The sequence below is a fragment of the Scardinius erythrophthalmus genome (assembly GCF_964197995.2).
Source record: "Scardinius erythrophthalmus genome assembly, chromosome: 13".
NCBI classification, from domain to species: domain Eukaryota; kingdom Metazoa; phylum Chordata; class Actinopteri; order Cypriniformes; family Leuciscidae; genus Scardinius; species Scardinius erythrophthalmus.
Genome location: NC_138233.1, coordinates 8040086 through 8058919, shown reverse-complemented (window position 1 = coordinate 8058919; position 18834 = coordinate 8040086).

The following is an 18834-nucleotide window of genomic DNA, read 5'->3' as shown; positions in this document are numbered from 1 at the left end:
CTTTGTGTCTCCATGTGAAACCTTGCCTCTCTGTGCCCCCTGTGTTTTCTGGGGCTGACGAGCAGATGAATGGGCCCCGGGGACAATGAGATGATGTATGCTTATGCAGGTCTGGCCCATCATCAATGAACTCGTATCAAACACTCACCACAATGTGTGCGATCTGTGAGTCAACGGACAATATCGCTCAGTGAATTTGAAACGACAACAACTGAATCACAGCTACGAATAATTCAGCTGCAGTTGACTGTGCAAATACTACATAAACATGGTTAGAGCTGTAATATTGACACTGACTCCATTACTAGATAAATGTTGAGGCCCTGTCGTTTCTAAATCTGGATCCGCACATCATAAAAGCTCTAAACATAGACCTGTGAATGTGCCATGGTTTATATTCAGATATTGGACCCGAGTGTGTTATCTGACAGCTTGACCCACAAAAAATATCTCCTTGTGTCTGTCTTTCAGGGGTTCTATTCATGTTCTATGTAAATCTGAAGGTGTCAAACTTTAAACCTATTTTTTTTACATCATATAACGTGTATTTATGAGATTTAAAGAGGATATTCAATGAGAAAAACAATGTCGAACTGGAATTGACTAGTCAATAAGACCTAGAATGTGCAATAAAAAAACTAAACGCACTCTTAAAAAAAAGGTTCTAAAAGGGAGAACCATTTTGGGTTCCCAAAAGAACCTTTCAGTGAACAGTTCTTAAAGGGATAGTTCACCCAAAAATGAAAATTCTGTCATAATTTACTTTCGTTCATCTTCAAAACACAAATGCAGATCTTTTTTGATGAAATCTGAGAGTTTTCTGTCCTTAGACAGCTACGCAACTACCGCTTTGACGCTTCAAAACGTTAATAAAGAGTAAAACTAATTAAGCGGTTTAGTCCACATTTTCTGAAGAGAATCGATTGCTTTATATAATGAACAGATTTAATTTAGGCTTTTATTCACATATTGATCAGGGAACATAAACAGAAGCTCAACTGAACCTGATTGATGTGCGAGAACATGTCAAGCGAAAATGTATGAGCTTCCGTTTACCACAACTGATGTGAGTTGATCGATATTTATATGTGAATAAAATCCTAAATTCAAACTGTTCAGTGTATAAAACGATCGAGTCTCTTCAGAAAATGTGGACTACTGTAAACTGCTCAAAACTAATGGATTAGTTTTACGGTCTCTTTATGAACTCTTTGAAGCGCCACAGTGGTAGTTGTGGAGGGACAGAAAGCTCTCAGATTTCATCAAAAAGATCGTCATTTTTGTTCCTAAGATGAACGGAAGTCTTACGGAACGGCATGGGTGAGTAATTAATGAAATAATTTTCTTTTTAGGTTAAAGAACCATTATGTTCTTGGTCTAAAGAACATTTCAATAATGTAAAGAACTCTTTTAAACAACCCTTTGTACAATGGAAAAGTTCCATGGATGTTAAAGATTCTTCATGGAACTATTGATGCCAAAGAACCTTTATTTTGGGTCAAATTGATTTTACATTGATTTTTGATCACGTATATGAACAAAAACTACTGAAACATTAAGGACAGTTTCCAGACCACCTGCAAAAGGAGGGGCTGACTGTGAAACGAATTTTCTCCCACTAATAAAGCTGTACTGAAAGCAGGAACGAGAACACGGAACAGAAAACAAAGACAGACTTTTATAGCCAGTCATTAGCTGGTGATTAAACTCTGTGCAGGTGGATCTGTGGGAATAAATCACACATCTGCTGAAACTAATGTTGAGTCTCCCTCATTCTCTGGCTCATAAAGACACCCAATGGAGATTAAAGGAATGAGTCTGTTCCCTGGTAACATTATGGGTCATTCCCCAGCATTCCTTGTGTAGGCTGGACTGGTATAATGGGATGGTGACAGAAACTAAGAAGAGGCTTTTGTTTTATTCTGCTTCTCATGCCAACTGCCTGTTAAAAGAATACAAGGTGGATCCTATGCATTTGCCCTTCCTTGATATTCTAATATGAAATGTTCTTCTTGAATATTTGATTCTGTTTGATTAAAGAAATTAATACTTTTATTCACCAGGGATACATATGTCACACGTCGTGGCTGTATAGAATCTCATGACAATGAAAGATAATGGAGAATAAAACAAAAAACACGTAGGTAGTGTACTTTTCAATGGTAGTGTATTTCTTTATAAAGAAATTTTCCTCAATCTTTTGAGATACTCTGTGTACTATGAAAACATGCTGTCACTTTTAAAACTCAAATTTTCCTTCCCAGTCTAAAAACTTATTGGAACTAAGCTACAAAAATGTCTCACACTGAAATCATTGGATTACAGATGTCAGATACATGAAAAATTAACACACACCAACAACGCCTATTCAGTATGCAGAAACTTGGTCTGCCTGGTCTCATTGAGGAAACAGCAAGAAAAGCTGTATAGATACTACTAGCCTTAAAACCCACATGGGAAAGTCCCCCAAAATTTCGGAAAAAAAGCATTATTTTTAACAGGATTCCAGATCATTTCAGTATGATTTTAATAGTTTTTGTAGAACATTTCAGTGTTGTTTTTCTAACATGGAATGCAGAATAAAAAAATAAAATAAAAAAAAAAGGTTGAAAAGGATATTACAACAAACCTGCAGTGTTTCTGCTTATTAGTGACAAGGCCATTTATGCAGAAGTCTTCTAAGGGTCAGGAAAGAGGGTTAAAAATGGTCATTAAAAAACTAAATCATGACATTACAAGTGGAACTCAGGAAGAAAAATACATAAAGCTGTGCTACATTGATAACCCCTTTCACCATTCAACAAACACTGTCAACAAGAAGCACTGACAAAGTGCAGTCTTAACAAAAAATGTTTTTTTTTAGGAACGAGAGCAATTGTTTCCCATTTCCATTCACCCACAGCTTGTGCTCTTTCTTCTCCTTGTGAGAGCTATTCTTGGGTGTTTTCTTTTGATGCGGGGTTCTTCCACTTTTTCTAAAAATAACTTTAGAAAACATTCAAGGTCAGACTCAGATAAGATGTGCTATTCCTGACATACACCAGTTTAACACTTAATGGATCCGAATATTGAATTAAATCATACACACAGTAAATGCATAAGATAGAGAATTTTAAATGTTAGTTTGAGCTTTATATACTGTCACAGTCTTTTTTTGTGTGTGTATACAATTTAAAGGGAAGGAAAGGAAGTGAACAAGGGAACAAAAATTGCCTTGCTGAGTTACAGATTCATTTTATAGCCTACTTCTTTATCTGTTACTGTAAAAAGGGAAAAGGTCTACAAGTAAGCGAACAGCAAATCTTGTTTTCTTAAACACAGAAGATGTGATGTTCCCCTCGTTTGTACTAATTTGCGGTTTATAATTTCTATCAATTTCAGATGTTTCTACTTGTATTATTGTATTTTATTCCACACAGTTTATTGATGGTGGAAATTATTTCCCGGTTCTTTCTACAAGTTACATCGGTACATCAGCAGATGGCAACAGGTTACTGTCTTTATGAGTAAGTCACTTACTTTCAGGAATGAAACAAGTGACTGCGGTGACGAACGAGACATTGGGTGCTTATCATTTCTTACTTGTGTATCCTCGTTTCCTTTCCTTCCGTCTCAGCTCCACCCTGATTTGTTCAAAACCGCTGAGACTCACTGAATCGTTCTTCAACTGATTTATTCATACGCAGTTGCATAGCTACTAAGTTAAGACGGTGTCTTAAGAACTAGTCTGACCAACTAGCAGAACTTTGGTTAGGGCTAATCATTCTTACTCTTCGGATTCAAATTAGACCAATCTACCTTTTCATGTAACTGACTTAAAAAAAGTTATGAAAAACTTTTCATTCTAGAAAAAAAACTAGATGACTAACTTGTAAGACTAGTCTAAGCATTTTATGCAATCGGCCTCAGAACGAAACAAGTGATTGTCTTTGAATCGTTGCGTTGAATCATTCAGGAATGAAACAAGTGACTTCCCTTACCAGCAAAGTCATTGAACCATTCATTCAACCAATTTGCTCAAACATCCTGTTTCATTCAGTAATGAAAGTGACTATCATTATATGAGAGTCATTGAATCATTAACCAAATCACTCAAACTGCTGATTCTTTTGTAAATGAAACAAGTGAGAATTCGGAAACACATTCTACTCTTAATATTTTCAGCATATGGCAGGAATAGTAAGAGTAGTATAGTATGCAGTTCAAAATTCAGCAACTGTCATTATGAATGAGTGAATAAAACATTCATCCAATTTGTTTGAAAACTCTGAATCGTGACATGAAAACTCTGAATCATGTCACTCATGAAAACTCTTAATCATGTCACTCATGAAATGTTCCTGAACGGCCACATTAACACATTGGGCTGCACAACACTGGGTTGTCAGTCCTGTAGGTCCTATTTGAATCTTTAATACAGTTACGTTTACATGGAGTTTGATTATTTATGGGAGTGACAACTGCATTCTATAATCCTGCAAAGTTTAGCTGGCTGTTGGTGAGAGAGAGAACTCTGATTGGCTGTTCAGCTTAGCGAACGAGTCAGTGCACGAGAATAAAAGCTAAAGTGATGTAAGCGGGCAAAGACAGTACAGACAGAAGGCAGTACAGACAAAGAACTGCTTTACGGTTTGTATATCTGAGGTCCCAGTTTCAGTTTCCCTCTTTGAATTATGAAAATAGACTATTGATACCTGCAGAAATAGAGAGGTGACAGTCGCCTTTAGACCTTTTGGTGTGTTCAAGCGCAGTTGTTTAGCTGAGGCGCAGCCGACGAGAGGCGACAACACAGTCAGCTTTTGTTGCTGCTAGTTCTTTGAAGATGGCATGGTGTGTCCCGGGCTTAAGATCCTAAGGAACACTTGATAATTATAGACAGGTGTGTTTGATCAGGGTTGGATCTGAACTCTGTGGGTAGATAGATCTCCAGGAACAGGTTTAGGCACCCTTGCTGTCACCAAACTCACACTTGCCGGAGCTGTTCAGTCAGTTTTGAGGTTTGCGGGCGACTCAAATGCTCTGCTCTCATACACTGATGCTGTTAATTAAGGTTAATTTAGATCTGAAGGATAAACTCCAGCTCGACTGGACTTTTGTTGTTTCAAAAGTGCTAAGACTTTCCAGTTTTATGGATGTCGTTCTATTACTTTAGTCACTGACACTATGCTTTGGGACACAGGGAACAGAATATGGGATTTACTTCTGTTTTCACACTGACTGCATTGCATTTGTTTTGGAATCAAAAGGGTGGGTGATATAACTTGTTATTTGGTTGAAAAATAAAAACAGAAACCAAAGCAATTGTTTTTTTGTCAAGAGGTATTGCTCTCCTGAATGGAAAACTGTGTTTATATGACGCATTCCCTGCAGGCCATACCTGAAGAACGCTCAGGAATGCCACCTACAATCACAGCAGTGTGTAATCTGTTGCCACAGGCTACATTCTGTATCAGATCTTTATCACATACGAAAACTTCCGGTGGGAGCTATTGTTACAAAGTTGAGCTCTGACTAATGCTGTGACTCTCAAGGTAAGTAGCATCAATGGGGGCCTTTCTCATCAGCGGTGTTCAAGCAAAAGAAGCCCAGGAACTCCCTTAACACCCACGGCGCACTTATCAGGTTTCCTTTGTTGACTGAGCCTGTGAACTGTGTTCTTTAACCAGTTGTCAAATATTTACAACATTTAAAGAATGAAGGTCATACTCGAGGTTAATGACAAAGAAAATCAGTGTACAAAGGTGAACTTGAGATTCGGGAGCTTTCATGTGGGAAGTTAGGACGTAGGAGTGTTTGTATGTCCATCTATGGGGGTGAATCTCACAAAACCTCTCAAGAAAATATTAGATTTCACTCCCAAAATGAAAAGAAAAACAAGAAATTAAATGAAGTTCATTTTGAGAACTATTAAATTCAGCACATCTTCCTCCAAATTCTCAGCATAATGCAAAAAAATTGGTCTTAATAATGCAATGCAAATAATAATTATTCTTATTAACAAAATTATGTAATTATTAATTACAGCTATAACTGTCATCAAACAATAAAAATTAGAATTTAAAAATGTTCTTAATTTACACGAAAATAATGTCACAATGCAAAAAAAAAAATTGTAATAAAACCGTTTTTTTTTCTTTTGGTTTTGGTATGAAATGTGACTTGGACATGATTTTGCAAGATCCTCCCACATCGCTTAACTACCGTAACATCTGTTACCTTGTCATCATCAGGTTCCTGTCATAAAATACGTTTTTTTCTGGCTCATCGCGATGACACCTAATGACTGATACCGAAAAAGACAGTTTTGTTTTATCATGTTGTGTCTGTTGCTCTTAGTTTCCAAGAAAAACTGAACTTTGCCCTCTCGCTCCAGACTTTCTGTTAGCTGGCAGTAAATGACAATCCTGAATTTATTATAACATACTGCATAAGCTTACAGAGCGTGTGTATTTCATAAATCAAAGAAGAGGTCACGACCCAAACTAAAGACCTCAGTGTGGCTTACCCCTACCATCTTGTCATCAAGAGCAGCTGTCTATACTGAGGAAAGCCAGAACAGTGTACTGTATCAATGCTTCACAGAGTTTCCTGACCTTCACACAATACTGCCTGTGAAATTCCACAACGCCATGGCAGGACTTACAGCGAGATCCCAGTAGCAAATGCTACATTTTATAGACTTTCCTTAAAATGGTTAGTGAGAGCCAAAATACACAATACAACATGTCCCTTGACAGTCTATTTTTTACATTGCTGACAGCTTAGATTCAACCACAGACAAGAACATGAAATGTGCACTAATGTCAAATGCAGATCTGTTACATTACATCACATATGACATGACATTATTATTCTTTATTTAACAGACATTTATTTTTATCCAAAGGGACAATCACACTCTTAAAGGGATAGTTCACCCAAAATGAAACTACTGTCATCATTTACTCACCCTCATGTTGTTCCAAACTTGTATTCTGTTAGTTTCCGTGGAACACAAAAAGAGAACTTCAGAAGGACAGCTATTATATGACTTCAAGGGTTAGTTCACCCAAAAATGAAAATTCTGTCATTAATTACTCAGACTCATGTCGTTCCAAACCCGTAAGACTTTCGTTCTTCTTCGGAACACAAATAGCTCCCTCCATAGACAGCTAAACTTTGATGCTTCAAAAAGATCATAAAGAGATTGTAAAACTATTCCATATGAATTGAGTGGTTTAGTCCAATTTTTTTCGAAGAGACACAATCGCTTTATATGATGAACAGATTTAATTTAGGCTTTTATTCACATAAACATTCATCAACTCACACATCAGTTGTGCTAAATGGAAGTGCAAGCATGTTCGCATGATGTGCGAGAACCGCAAGAACCAATGAGGTTCATTCTTGTGTTTCGCATTACGTTTGAGCTTCCGCAAGAACCAATGAGGTTCATTCTTGTGCTTCGCATCACGTTTGAGCTTCCGCAAGAACCAATGAGGTTCATTCTCGTGTGACACATCACGTTTGAGCTTCCGCAAGAACCAATGAGGTTCATTCTCGTGTGACACATCACGTTTGAGCTTCCGCAAGAACCAATGAGGTTCATTCTTGTGTTACGCAATACGTTTGAGCTTCTGCAAGAACCAATGAGGTTCATTCTTGTGTGACACATCACGTTTGAGCTTCCGCAAGAACCAATGAGGTTCATTCTTGTGTTTCGCATCACGTTTTAGCTTCCGCAAGAACCAATGAGGTTCATTCTCGTGTGACACATCACGTTTGAGCTTCCGCAAGAACCAATGAGGTTCATTCTTGTGTTTCGATTCACGTTTGAGCTTCCGCAAGAACCAATGAGGTTCATTCTTGTGTTACGCATTACGTTTGAGCTTCTGCAAGAACCAATGAGGTTCATTCTTGTGTGACACATCACGTTTGAGCTTCCGCAAGAACCAATGAGGTTCATTCTCGTGTGACACATCACGTTTGAGCTTCCACAAGAACCAATGAGGTTCATTCTTGTGTTACGCATTACGTTTGAGCTTCTGCAAGAACCAATGAGGTTCATTCTTGTGTGACACATCACGTTTGAGCTTCCACAAGAACCAATGAGGTTCATTCTTGTGTTACGCAATACGTTTGAGCTTCTGCAAGAACCAATGAGGTTCATTCTTGTGTTACGCAATACGTTTGAGCTTCTGCAAGAACCAATGAGGTTCATTCTCGTGTGACACATCACGTTTGAGCTTCCACAAGAACCAATGAGGTTCATTCTTGTGTTACGCATTACGTTTGAGCTTCTGCAAGAACCAATGAGGTTCATTCTTGTGTTACGCATCACGTTTGAGCTTCCACAAGAACCAATGAGGTTCATTCTTGTGTTACGCATTACGTTTGAGCTTCTGCAAGAACCAATGAGGTTCATTCTTGTGTTACGCATCACGTTTGAGCTTCCACAAGAACCAATGAGGTTCATTCTCGTGTGACACATCACGTTTGAGCTTCCGCAAGAACCAATGAGGTTCATTCTTGTGTTTCGCATCACGTTTGAGCTTCCGCAAGAACCAATGAGGTTCATTCTTGTGTTACGCATTACGTTTGAGCTTCTGCAAGAACCAATGAGGTTCATTCTTGTGTTACGCATCACGTTTGAGCTTCCACAAGAACCAATGAGGTTCATTCTCGTGTGACACATCACGTTTGAGCTTCCGCAAGAACCAATGAGGTTCATTCTTGTGTTTCGCATCACGTTTGAGCTTCCGCAACAACCAATGAGGTTCATTCTCGTGTTACGCATTACGTTTGAGCTCATGAACTTCTGGGGTTTGATTCCACAGCCTGTGGGTTATAAGCTCAGACAATAACCCATAAGATGACCAATCAATTTTATGCTCATTTAAATCTAAAAGAGCTTATTTTTGTTTTCTCAATTCCACCTGTTAACTTCAGTTGTTAAGGGAACTGGTATAAAGGAGCTGTTCATCATGATGTGGTGGGTGGAGGTAAGGATCTGCCTAGACATGCTGGGTGCTCCCTGAGCTCTGCGACGCTCTCACAACTCTGGAATGCTTTTCAAAAATTCCACAAAGCTTAAAATGAGGCTGGTTTCTTATAAAGCTATTATTTTCAGGATGCTTGTTTTTCTCAATAAAAAGTTCCTGGAATGATTAAGGTGCTGCAATGCTTTCATATACGGCACATTGGACGTGACTCCACCAAGTTTTAGATAAGTGCTCTGTGATTTTATTGTGATTTGACAGTGGCAGGCGGGGCTGTTTATCCAGAAACAAACGGAAGCACAAACCACTGGACACACTGTCCCAAATATAATTGATTTAATGGAAAACTACATCAAGTAAACATTTTTTTATTTTGATTGGGTAGATTGTGGCTCATCAGAGTTAACTTGAATTTTTCTAGAGGGAGGTTTTGACATGCGGGTTTTACCATGATAACAAATTTAATTTTGTGTAGTGCAATGGGGAACATTCTTTTGCTTTTCTCCAGCACTGTTATTTTAATTTATTAGCGGTGTTTGCCGTGGTTATGGATTTGGATAACCAATAGCAATAATACAAGTGACGCTTGCCTGTATTACAGTCTGTAACTCAGCAGAACGAAAGCGTCTGTTCCTTCCAAAACTGAATTTAGCAGCAACTGGCTGGCGGAGTGACAGAGGGTTTTATACTCTCATCATTGTAATGACTCCCAAGAGTTTACTTTGGCCTGAGGAAAGAGATTCATGTATGACTTATGCCATCAATCATATCCCATCATTTCATTCCAGATCTGAAACCAACGCAACCGTTCCGTCATACCACCACCTATAGCGTGATGTGATATAAATACAGTTATACTTTTTGTAGACATGTTATTACCGAAATGCACGGGACAGAATGTTTCTTCTTGGTATTTTATAATTAAACCTCATTGGTTCTTGCAGAAGCTCAAACGTGCTGCCGAACACAAAAAAGTCATTGTTTCTCGCACGTCAAGCGAATACGCTTGTGCTTTGTGTCTCTTCAGAAATTTCGATGATGCATATGTTTACTGGTTAACTGGTCAGTGGATAAGACTGAACGAACGTTTATGAAACATTTGTTAAAAGAGCTCTTCTGTAATCAAGGCAAAAATGACAATTATCCAGTGATATCATTGCAGTTGCTTTCTCCGGTTCTGAATGCACATGAACATATGAATCGGACTGCAACAGAACTTTCAGAACCTGAAATCAGATTGTAATCTTTCCGATGATGAAAATGAGTGTATGTAAACATACCTATTTTAAATGCAATTAGAATAAAACTGTGGGTACAATAATTTTGTCAAGATACATTTATTACAGTAGCTCAGTGCAAAAAATTGAACCTGCTAAATATAGCATATATATATATATATATATATATATATATATATATATATATATATATATATATATATGTATATATATATATATATATGAAGACTTCAGATGCAAAAGCCTCTAAGTGCCATCTGAAATTTTCGTCATTATATATAATTTTTCTTCATTATATAAAATTTTCTGAAATATATATACAGTGAGGAAAATAAGTATTTGAACACCCTGCTTTTTTTGCAAGTTCACCCACTTGGAAATCATGGAGGGGTCTGAAATTGTCATCGTAGGTGCATGTCCACTGTGAGAGAAATAATCTAATAAAACAAATCCAGAAATCACAATATTTGATTTTTTTAACTATTTATTTGTATGATACAGCTGCAAATAAGTATTTGAACACCTGTCTATCAGCTAGAATTCTGGCCCTCAAAGACCTGTTAGTCTGCCTTTAAAATGTCCACCTCCACTCCATTTATTATCCTAAATTAGATGCACCTGTTTGAGGTCGTTAGCTGCATAAAGACACCTGTCCACCCCATACAATCAGTAAGAATCCAACTACTAACATGGCCAAGACCAAAGAGCTGTCCAAAGACACTAGAGACAAAATTGTACACCTCCACAAGGCTGGAAAGGGCTACGGGGAAATTGCCAAGCAGCTTGGTGAAAAAAGGTCCACTGTTGGAGCAATCATTAGAAAATGGAAGAAGCTAAACATGACTGTCAATCTCCCTCGGACTGGGGCTCCATGCAAGATCTCACCTCGTGGGGTCTAACTGATCCTAAGAAAGGTGAGAAATCAGCCCAGAACTACACGGGAGGAGCTGGTCAATGACCTGAAAAGAGCTGGGACCACCGTTTCCAAAGTTACTGTTGGTAATACACTAAGACGTCATGGTTTGAAATCATGCATGGCACGGAAGGTTCCCCTGCTTAAACCAGTACATGTCCAGGCCCGTCTTAAGTTTGCCAATGACCACTTGGATGATCCTGAGGAGTCATGGGAGAAAGTCATGTGGTCAGATGAGACCAAAATAGAACTTTTTGGTCATAATTCCACTAAACGTGTTTTGAGGAAGAAGAATGATGAGTACCATCCCAAGAACACCATCCCTACTGTGAAGCATGGGAGTGGTAGCATCATGCTTTGGGGGTGTTTTTCTGCACATGGGACAGGGCGACTGCACTGTATTAAGGAGAGGATGACCGGGGCCATGTATTGCGAGATTTTGGGGAACAACCTCCTTCCCTCAGTTAGAGCATTGAAGATGGGTCGAGGCTGGGTCTTCCAACATGACAATGACCCGAAGCACACAGCCAGGATAACCAAGGAGTGGCTCCGTAAGAAGCATATCAAGGTTCTGGCGTGGCCTAGCCAGTCTCCAGACCTAAACCCAATAGAGAATCTTTGGAGGGAGCTCAAACTCCGTGTTTCTCAGCGACAGCCCAGAAACCTGACTGATCTAGAGAAGATCTGTGTGGAGGAGTGGGCCAAAATCCCTCCTGCAGTGTGTGCAAACCTGGTGAAAAACTACAGGAAACGTTTGACCTCTGTAATTGCAAACAAAGGCTACTGTACCAAATATTAACATTGATTTTCTTAGGTGTTCAAATACTTATTGCAGCTGTATCATACAAATAAATAGTTAAAAAATCATATATTGTGATTTCTGGATTTTTTTTTTTAGATTGTGTCTCTCACAGTGGACATGCACCTACGATGACAATTTCAGACCCCTCCATGATTTCTAAGTGGGAGAACTTGCAAAATAGCAGGGTGTTCAAATACTTATTTTCCTCACTGTATATATATGTGTGTGTGTGTGTGTGTGTGTGTGTGTGTGTGTGTGTGTGTGTGTGTGTGTGTGTGTGTGTGTGTGTGTGTGTGTGTGTGTGTGTGTGTGTGTGTGTGTTCAGACGGTTTGGACAGATGTTGCGATTTGCAGTATAAGTCTCAAAGGTAAATTTGGTTGCCCTGTCTGCTGAGAGCCACTATGACCTGATAGTGCTGGCAGTCAGGGTGTCTATGGGCTGTGACGGGTGATTACATCTAATTTCAACACCTGTCAAATGGATCTCTCAGTGTTTGTAAAGGCGGGGGTATTTGTGGTCACTGCTTGTGGGCTTGTGGTTATAGAAGGAGTGACACTTGTATTATTAATGGGACACCTGATGAGGTAGTGAGAGGGATTTATTGAGCATTCAAAAACTCCTGAAGTTCAAAGACTTTCTCTTTGAGAATTTCAAGAATCTTTTATTGTTTTACACAATGACTGATATTCTATTTATATCTCAAATGGCAAAGTTTCTTGAGTGATATGCACAAAAAGTGCAGTGTCCTTAAAGGTAAAGTATGTAATATTTTTCAATGAAATGCTTCCTAGAGTCATAGAGAGAAAATTATAACCAAGACATTTGTAATGTTTGGATAAAAAAAAAAAAAAAAAAAAAATGAGGAAAGAGCCAGAGCCAAACCAGTATATCACAAAGACATGAAGTTCTTTTGAGCCAGTAAGAAACCAGAACTGCATAGCAACATGCAAAACAACAGTCAGAATAAACCACACAGCAGCATCCTTGTAGCAGTTTCTGTGGGAAACTTACATTTTCGTCATAAAATGTCAAATATTTTTTTGCAAATGCGTTTGGTGGCGATAATGCCACAGAAATCACACAGATTTTACTGTCTCACTGCAGATTGACAATATATTTTAGTTTTAAAATAATTTGGTAGATAGTGTGAAAAGCTAATCTTGTTATTTTCAAAATGCCATCAGCCAATTAGCACAGTACAGGCCTAAATAACACACACATCCTGCCAAGCATAAATCTGCCACCACCACTCATTAGCACACAAACACACATATCTAACCCACACAAACACATGAGAAGTTACTGTAAACATTCCTCCTAACACCCACTAACAACCAAAGACTTAAAATAATCAGACTTGTAAACCTCAGACTCTAATTACTAGAATAATGTCTGGTGGGAAAAACACAAACGCTAAGACTTGCAGTGAGGCCCGTGTTGGTACAAACCCCTCTGTGGTCACAAACCTGCGCTAAGCTCTGCTGAAGTGATGGACACTCCCCCACTTGATAAATATAGCCCGCTCCCTCCTTATTATCATGGCTGGAATAGCATTAGCCAGCCGTCATGCACTCGATATACAAGCCGCATAAACACTCGCAGACTCTGTGAGTGGCCAACTGCAAAAGCCTGGACTCAAACCCGCTGGAAACAAAAACGATGTGGTCGCGTGTTTTGCGTAAGAGGACAGTGAGTGAAAACTAAAAATGATGTTGGAAGGTTGTTGCTCTCAGACTGTTTTGCCCGCACTGTGCTGATTGAAGCACTGACTCACGCTGGTGGTTTGCCCACTCCTGGGAATTCTCAGAAGGAAAAAGGAAGGGGTTTCGCAAGGGGGCGGCAAGTTGTACACAACAGTGACCACAGGAAACTGATACAGAAGTCATGGAAAGGTGTTTTGGGTAAACAATGAACCCATAAGAAAGAAAAACTACAAGTGAGATGAAATCTCTTGAAAACAATGAGAGAATGGAGACTTTTAAAATTGCAAAGAAGAATCATTATATTATGTCGTCATTTACTCACCCTCATTCGTTCCAAACCTATATGGCTTTCTTTCTTCTGTGGAACGCAAAATGAGATTTGTGTGCATGTGTCCATACAATAAAAGTCACTGGGGTCCAATGTTGTTTTGCACTGACATGAGGGAAAGTAAATTATGACATGATTCATCTTCAGTCAACTTCAGTCAAAATATATGGTGACAATGTTTCCGGAATTACAAACATTTTTGGAATTAGGGGCCTGTATATTTTACATTTTATATTTCATTGAGTGAAGATATTGCATTACTGAAAGTAAAAATAAGAAACAAAACTATTCAAATAGAATATGATCATATGTGATGTGTCAGTCAGGGACTTCTGGGAATGTTCTTTTACTATTTTGCATTGTAAATTACATGGTAATTCATAGTTTTACTATCAAAAAGAATACATATGACAGTATTTTACAGTAAAACTACGATATAATGCATTTAAACTATTTAAAATTTGTATGGTTAATTAACGTTTTTATTAACTTTTACTGTAGCATTTTTACAGTCTTTTACAGTAAAATTCCAAACATTTTTACAGTGTACCCTATAAAAGAAAATTCTGAATCTGACTGCATCAGGATGCATCAATTTGTGTGACATGATTAATCCAGGTGGTTTGATAATGCTCTGGTCCGGTAATGGTTTCATTAATTACGTGATTGTTTAACACTGCAGTTGGACTTTCATCACTAATGTCGTCATACTGGCTAACCGTGTACGCAGTGCAATATCTGAGGAAATTAGAAAGTGTTTTAAGGTGATAACGAAGTGATTTGTAAGGTCAACATATATGTGTGTGTGTAAGTGATAAGGAAAGAGAGAGAGGGAGAAATGGAAACACAAAGAATAGAAACAGGAAGAGAAAACAAAAGCAAATCTCATTTATAGTGATGTGTTTAAAGAGATGATATCACGGTAAATGCTGTCCTGTCACAGGAATTCTCAGTGCCGTCATCACTCTTCATTTTAATTTAATTTAATTACTATTAAAAGTTTAAAAAGTTAATTTACTGATTGACTTCCTTATTAATCTGTCTCACCCAATTGCATCCTCAAAATTAGATTTATAGAATAATCAGTCAGATGCAGTATGTCATCACTGACTCTTTCAACACAATTGCTTGCATGCCTTTGAGTTGTTTTATGGCGAAACCACATAATCTTAAAACCTTCCCAGCATTCCTTGGGGCCGTGTTGATCAAATGCCATTCTGACTTCAAAGTGAGGGAGTGGGCATCAACAAAAAGCAGTTTATTATTGCAGGAGTTAGAAAGAGATACCAACAAGAAATGTGTCTGTCATGCTTTCCGAGATTATCGGCTCCCCTGCTGATAAGGGTTTTGTAGTAGAAACCAACCGTGGGTGTCTCTAAGAATAACTAGCGGTAAAACCGTATGGTTTCGCCATAAGGAATGAAATCAGATTATGAAGGACTGCATATGCTCACCAACATATGGTCGTGATGAGACGCTATAACACACAACATATATAAAATCCAGACATCCTCATTCGTATTTGTAAAACATACAGCCGGTGTGATGTGACACATCTTAACGAAAGGGTGATATCATAGATGAAGTCAGTATTTTGGATACACTGATCCATAAGTGAAAGGGTGACATATTTTTACCCTCAAGTCACAGTGAAAGTGACACACTCTGCGCTTTTTTTGTGTCCAGTCTCCTTTTCGGGACAATCTTTATGGAACTATAATGTCAGCCAAATCCAATAATGTTAGATCCAGAGTGGATTTCATCAGTCAGCCATGCCAGAAAAGGGGAATCCCCCTGTCTGAAACTGTGTGATGGAAACAGGGTTTCACTTTTCACATATGGATGTTACACACATTGAATAATTAAGCCTCCTGCTCTATAAAGCATTTCCATTTCATATTATATGAGTTTTACAAGGGAATTAAGGAAAATATTTGCTTCTCCCTATCGTGTTACCATGACACACACACACACACACACACACACACACACACACACACACACACACACACACACACACACACACACACACACAGTAGCTTAATTTCCCCTCACCTTTGTCCTGTCATTGTTGATAGTTTGGTGATAGTTTTATTCTCTCAACACACACACTGAGACTCTCTGGGGGCAAATTCCTTCCATCCTTTCGGGTTTCAGGCCTCATTGAGAGTTCAGTGTCCTGGGTAAAAGACATACCAAAAGTGATGCTTGAGCACTTACATCATCAAGTAACATTCAAAATATGTTCCGTATATTTACCAGGAAAGGGAAAGTAAATCTGTTTAGAGTAAATCAGTCAGAGCTTATTACATGTTTAATTTTAAAAAGTATTTGGACACTTGAGCCACATTTAAAAATGTATAAACGTATTATTAAAGTAGCAAAGTAGCGAAACATCAAAGACAAGTAGCATTTATTTTAAATAAATATATCACAAGTACTTTTCTATTAAAATGTTATAAAAAATTTTTTTTTGGCTTGTTAGGCTATAAAATGTGAAACAATACATATAGCTTATTGTTCAAAAAGTCTTGGACACTTTAATATTATAAACGACACCTTTGTGAACTTCATACATCAACACAAAAAAATTACCTCAGGACCAGTTCGTTAAAAAAATATTATTTAAAAAAACTGCTCAGAAAAGTACAATTCCAGCAATGCAAATAAATAAAACAAAATTCAGACATTTTTAAGTGTAACACTTGTGTGTATGTGACTGAGGTTAATAATTAGGTGACTGTCAGCAAACGTGAATAAGAATAAAATCCTGATGCAATAAAATAGCTCTTCAATGAAATATAACCAGGTGAAGGGGAACGTCTCTTAGTTTTGGCTATGTTTGTGTGTGTGACTGCTCCACCTGCTGGTACCTTAGCAAACAGCCTCCGTTTGGGTTTGGTCTGCACTCTGCAGACAGAAGCATTGTTTGGCTCACTTGTTGCTATGTGGCATGACTCGTCCCGGAAGGGCTGAGGAATTGTGAACCTGATCCATCATCCTGCAGGTACAAGCCAGTCTTGTCAGGTCTTGCTGATGTCATCCCCGGAATGCGCCCATATATGGTCTGTCCCCCAAAGCAGAACATGGTGCATGACAAAGCTAACAATCTGCTCTGTGTTGTACGAGTATATGAGTAATAAGCTGTTAGCAATAACATTTACTCACCTCTCAGGGGCAACTAATCTCCTCTAAGGTGCTGCTACCTCATGGTTATTTTGTCTGAAAGTATCCAAAGCAACTAACTAAAAATGCAGGGACACCCCCGCCCTACAGAGACCTGACCTGCTGAAGGGGTCAGTTGTGATAAGGGTTAAAGGTTAAGGGTTAATCCTCAATCTTACCTGGGATTTAGGCCTTCATTTATGTCATCACCTAATTTAAACACACACACACACACACACACACACACACACACACACACACACACACACACACACACACACACACACAAACACACTAATTCCTATTTGGATTTGGCTCTTTTGAAAACTTGTTTCTGAAGATTGCATTCTACATTCAAATATTTTTATAATGACCACCAAATTACATATTTGCTAAATTAAAATAAATAAATAAATAACTAACATTTTAAACTCAGGAAGTAGATTCAAAATGAAAATCATATAACTGAAATTGTAGTTTTAAAAGGAAGGTTTGTCAAGATTGATTTATTGCATTACAAAGTTTTACGTGAAAGTTAAACATTTTTTATTTATTTTTTTGCATGTCATGTGCCAGGCTCCGTAATATTCTATAAATGTATAGACCAGGATGAAAGAACACGCCATTCCCTGTTGAATTTCTCTGAATTGTAATTCAATAAGTTCCACTTCGTTATGGAATTTGGTCAAATTTCAATTCATGTTTTGAAATGGAACCAATTCTTTAATTCTGAATTTTGCCTAACCTTTATTTACGGTCAATAACCTTTTTTACGTCTCTCTCTCTCTCTCTCTCTCACACACACACACACACACACAAATATAATGATTGGCCAGCTGGATGACATTAGCCCTAACATAATGTAAAGTATTTGTATATTTAAGTGGTTGCATTTATTAGTTCTTCAGTTGACTCACCATTCAGCACATAAGGACACATTTATGGTAAAGACACTCTTGTTTTTATTTCCACTCTACTCCCCTTGGCTGTCTGCTCAGAGGATCCTGAATGAAGTCATAGACAGACTTGAATGTCTTTGTTTTCGGTCAAACACCCTACAAACAGGGTTAAGACCTGCTCCCCCACACAAAGCTGTCTGCCCACACACAGACACTTCCATCAGCCTTTCTTACAGTATGATCAGACAGGTCAGGAAATCAAATGCAGTCATTTATGGGTGCGGCTGCAGTTTGAGAGAAGGGAGAAGACTGAACTGTTTGCTCAAATAAGTGGAAACATTTTCACAAAACGTCACTGCTAAGACCATGGTGGTCCATTATGTCACATCAGCCATGTTGAACACCCAAATAAAAGAAACACCCAGAATAAATCACCAAAGTCAACACATGTTCTTCTTGTTTTATTCAGCTGACAAAATTATCCCAGAGGTAATGGAAATGTATTTTTTTTTTTTATAAATATTATGTATAGCCTACACATCTGCATTTATCTGAAATTTGATTGATTCTTGGAATGGTTATAGCATGATGACAATATTTGTTTCAACTTTCTCTTACAAAAAACACATCAAATCATTCACATGATTAACATTCTTGAAAGAAAGCATAATGATGGACACGAATGTTTGACCTTGTCCACTAGATGTCATCCTGAGATAAAAACAATAGCCCAGCAGTAGCCCTAAACTCAAGGTGAGTCATCTTCTATTGTGCGTGTCGTGGCTGGCAAGTGTGGTTCTCCCACAC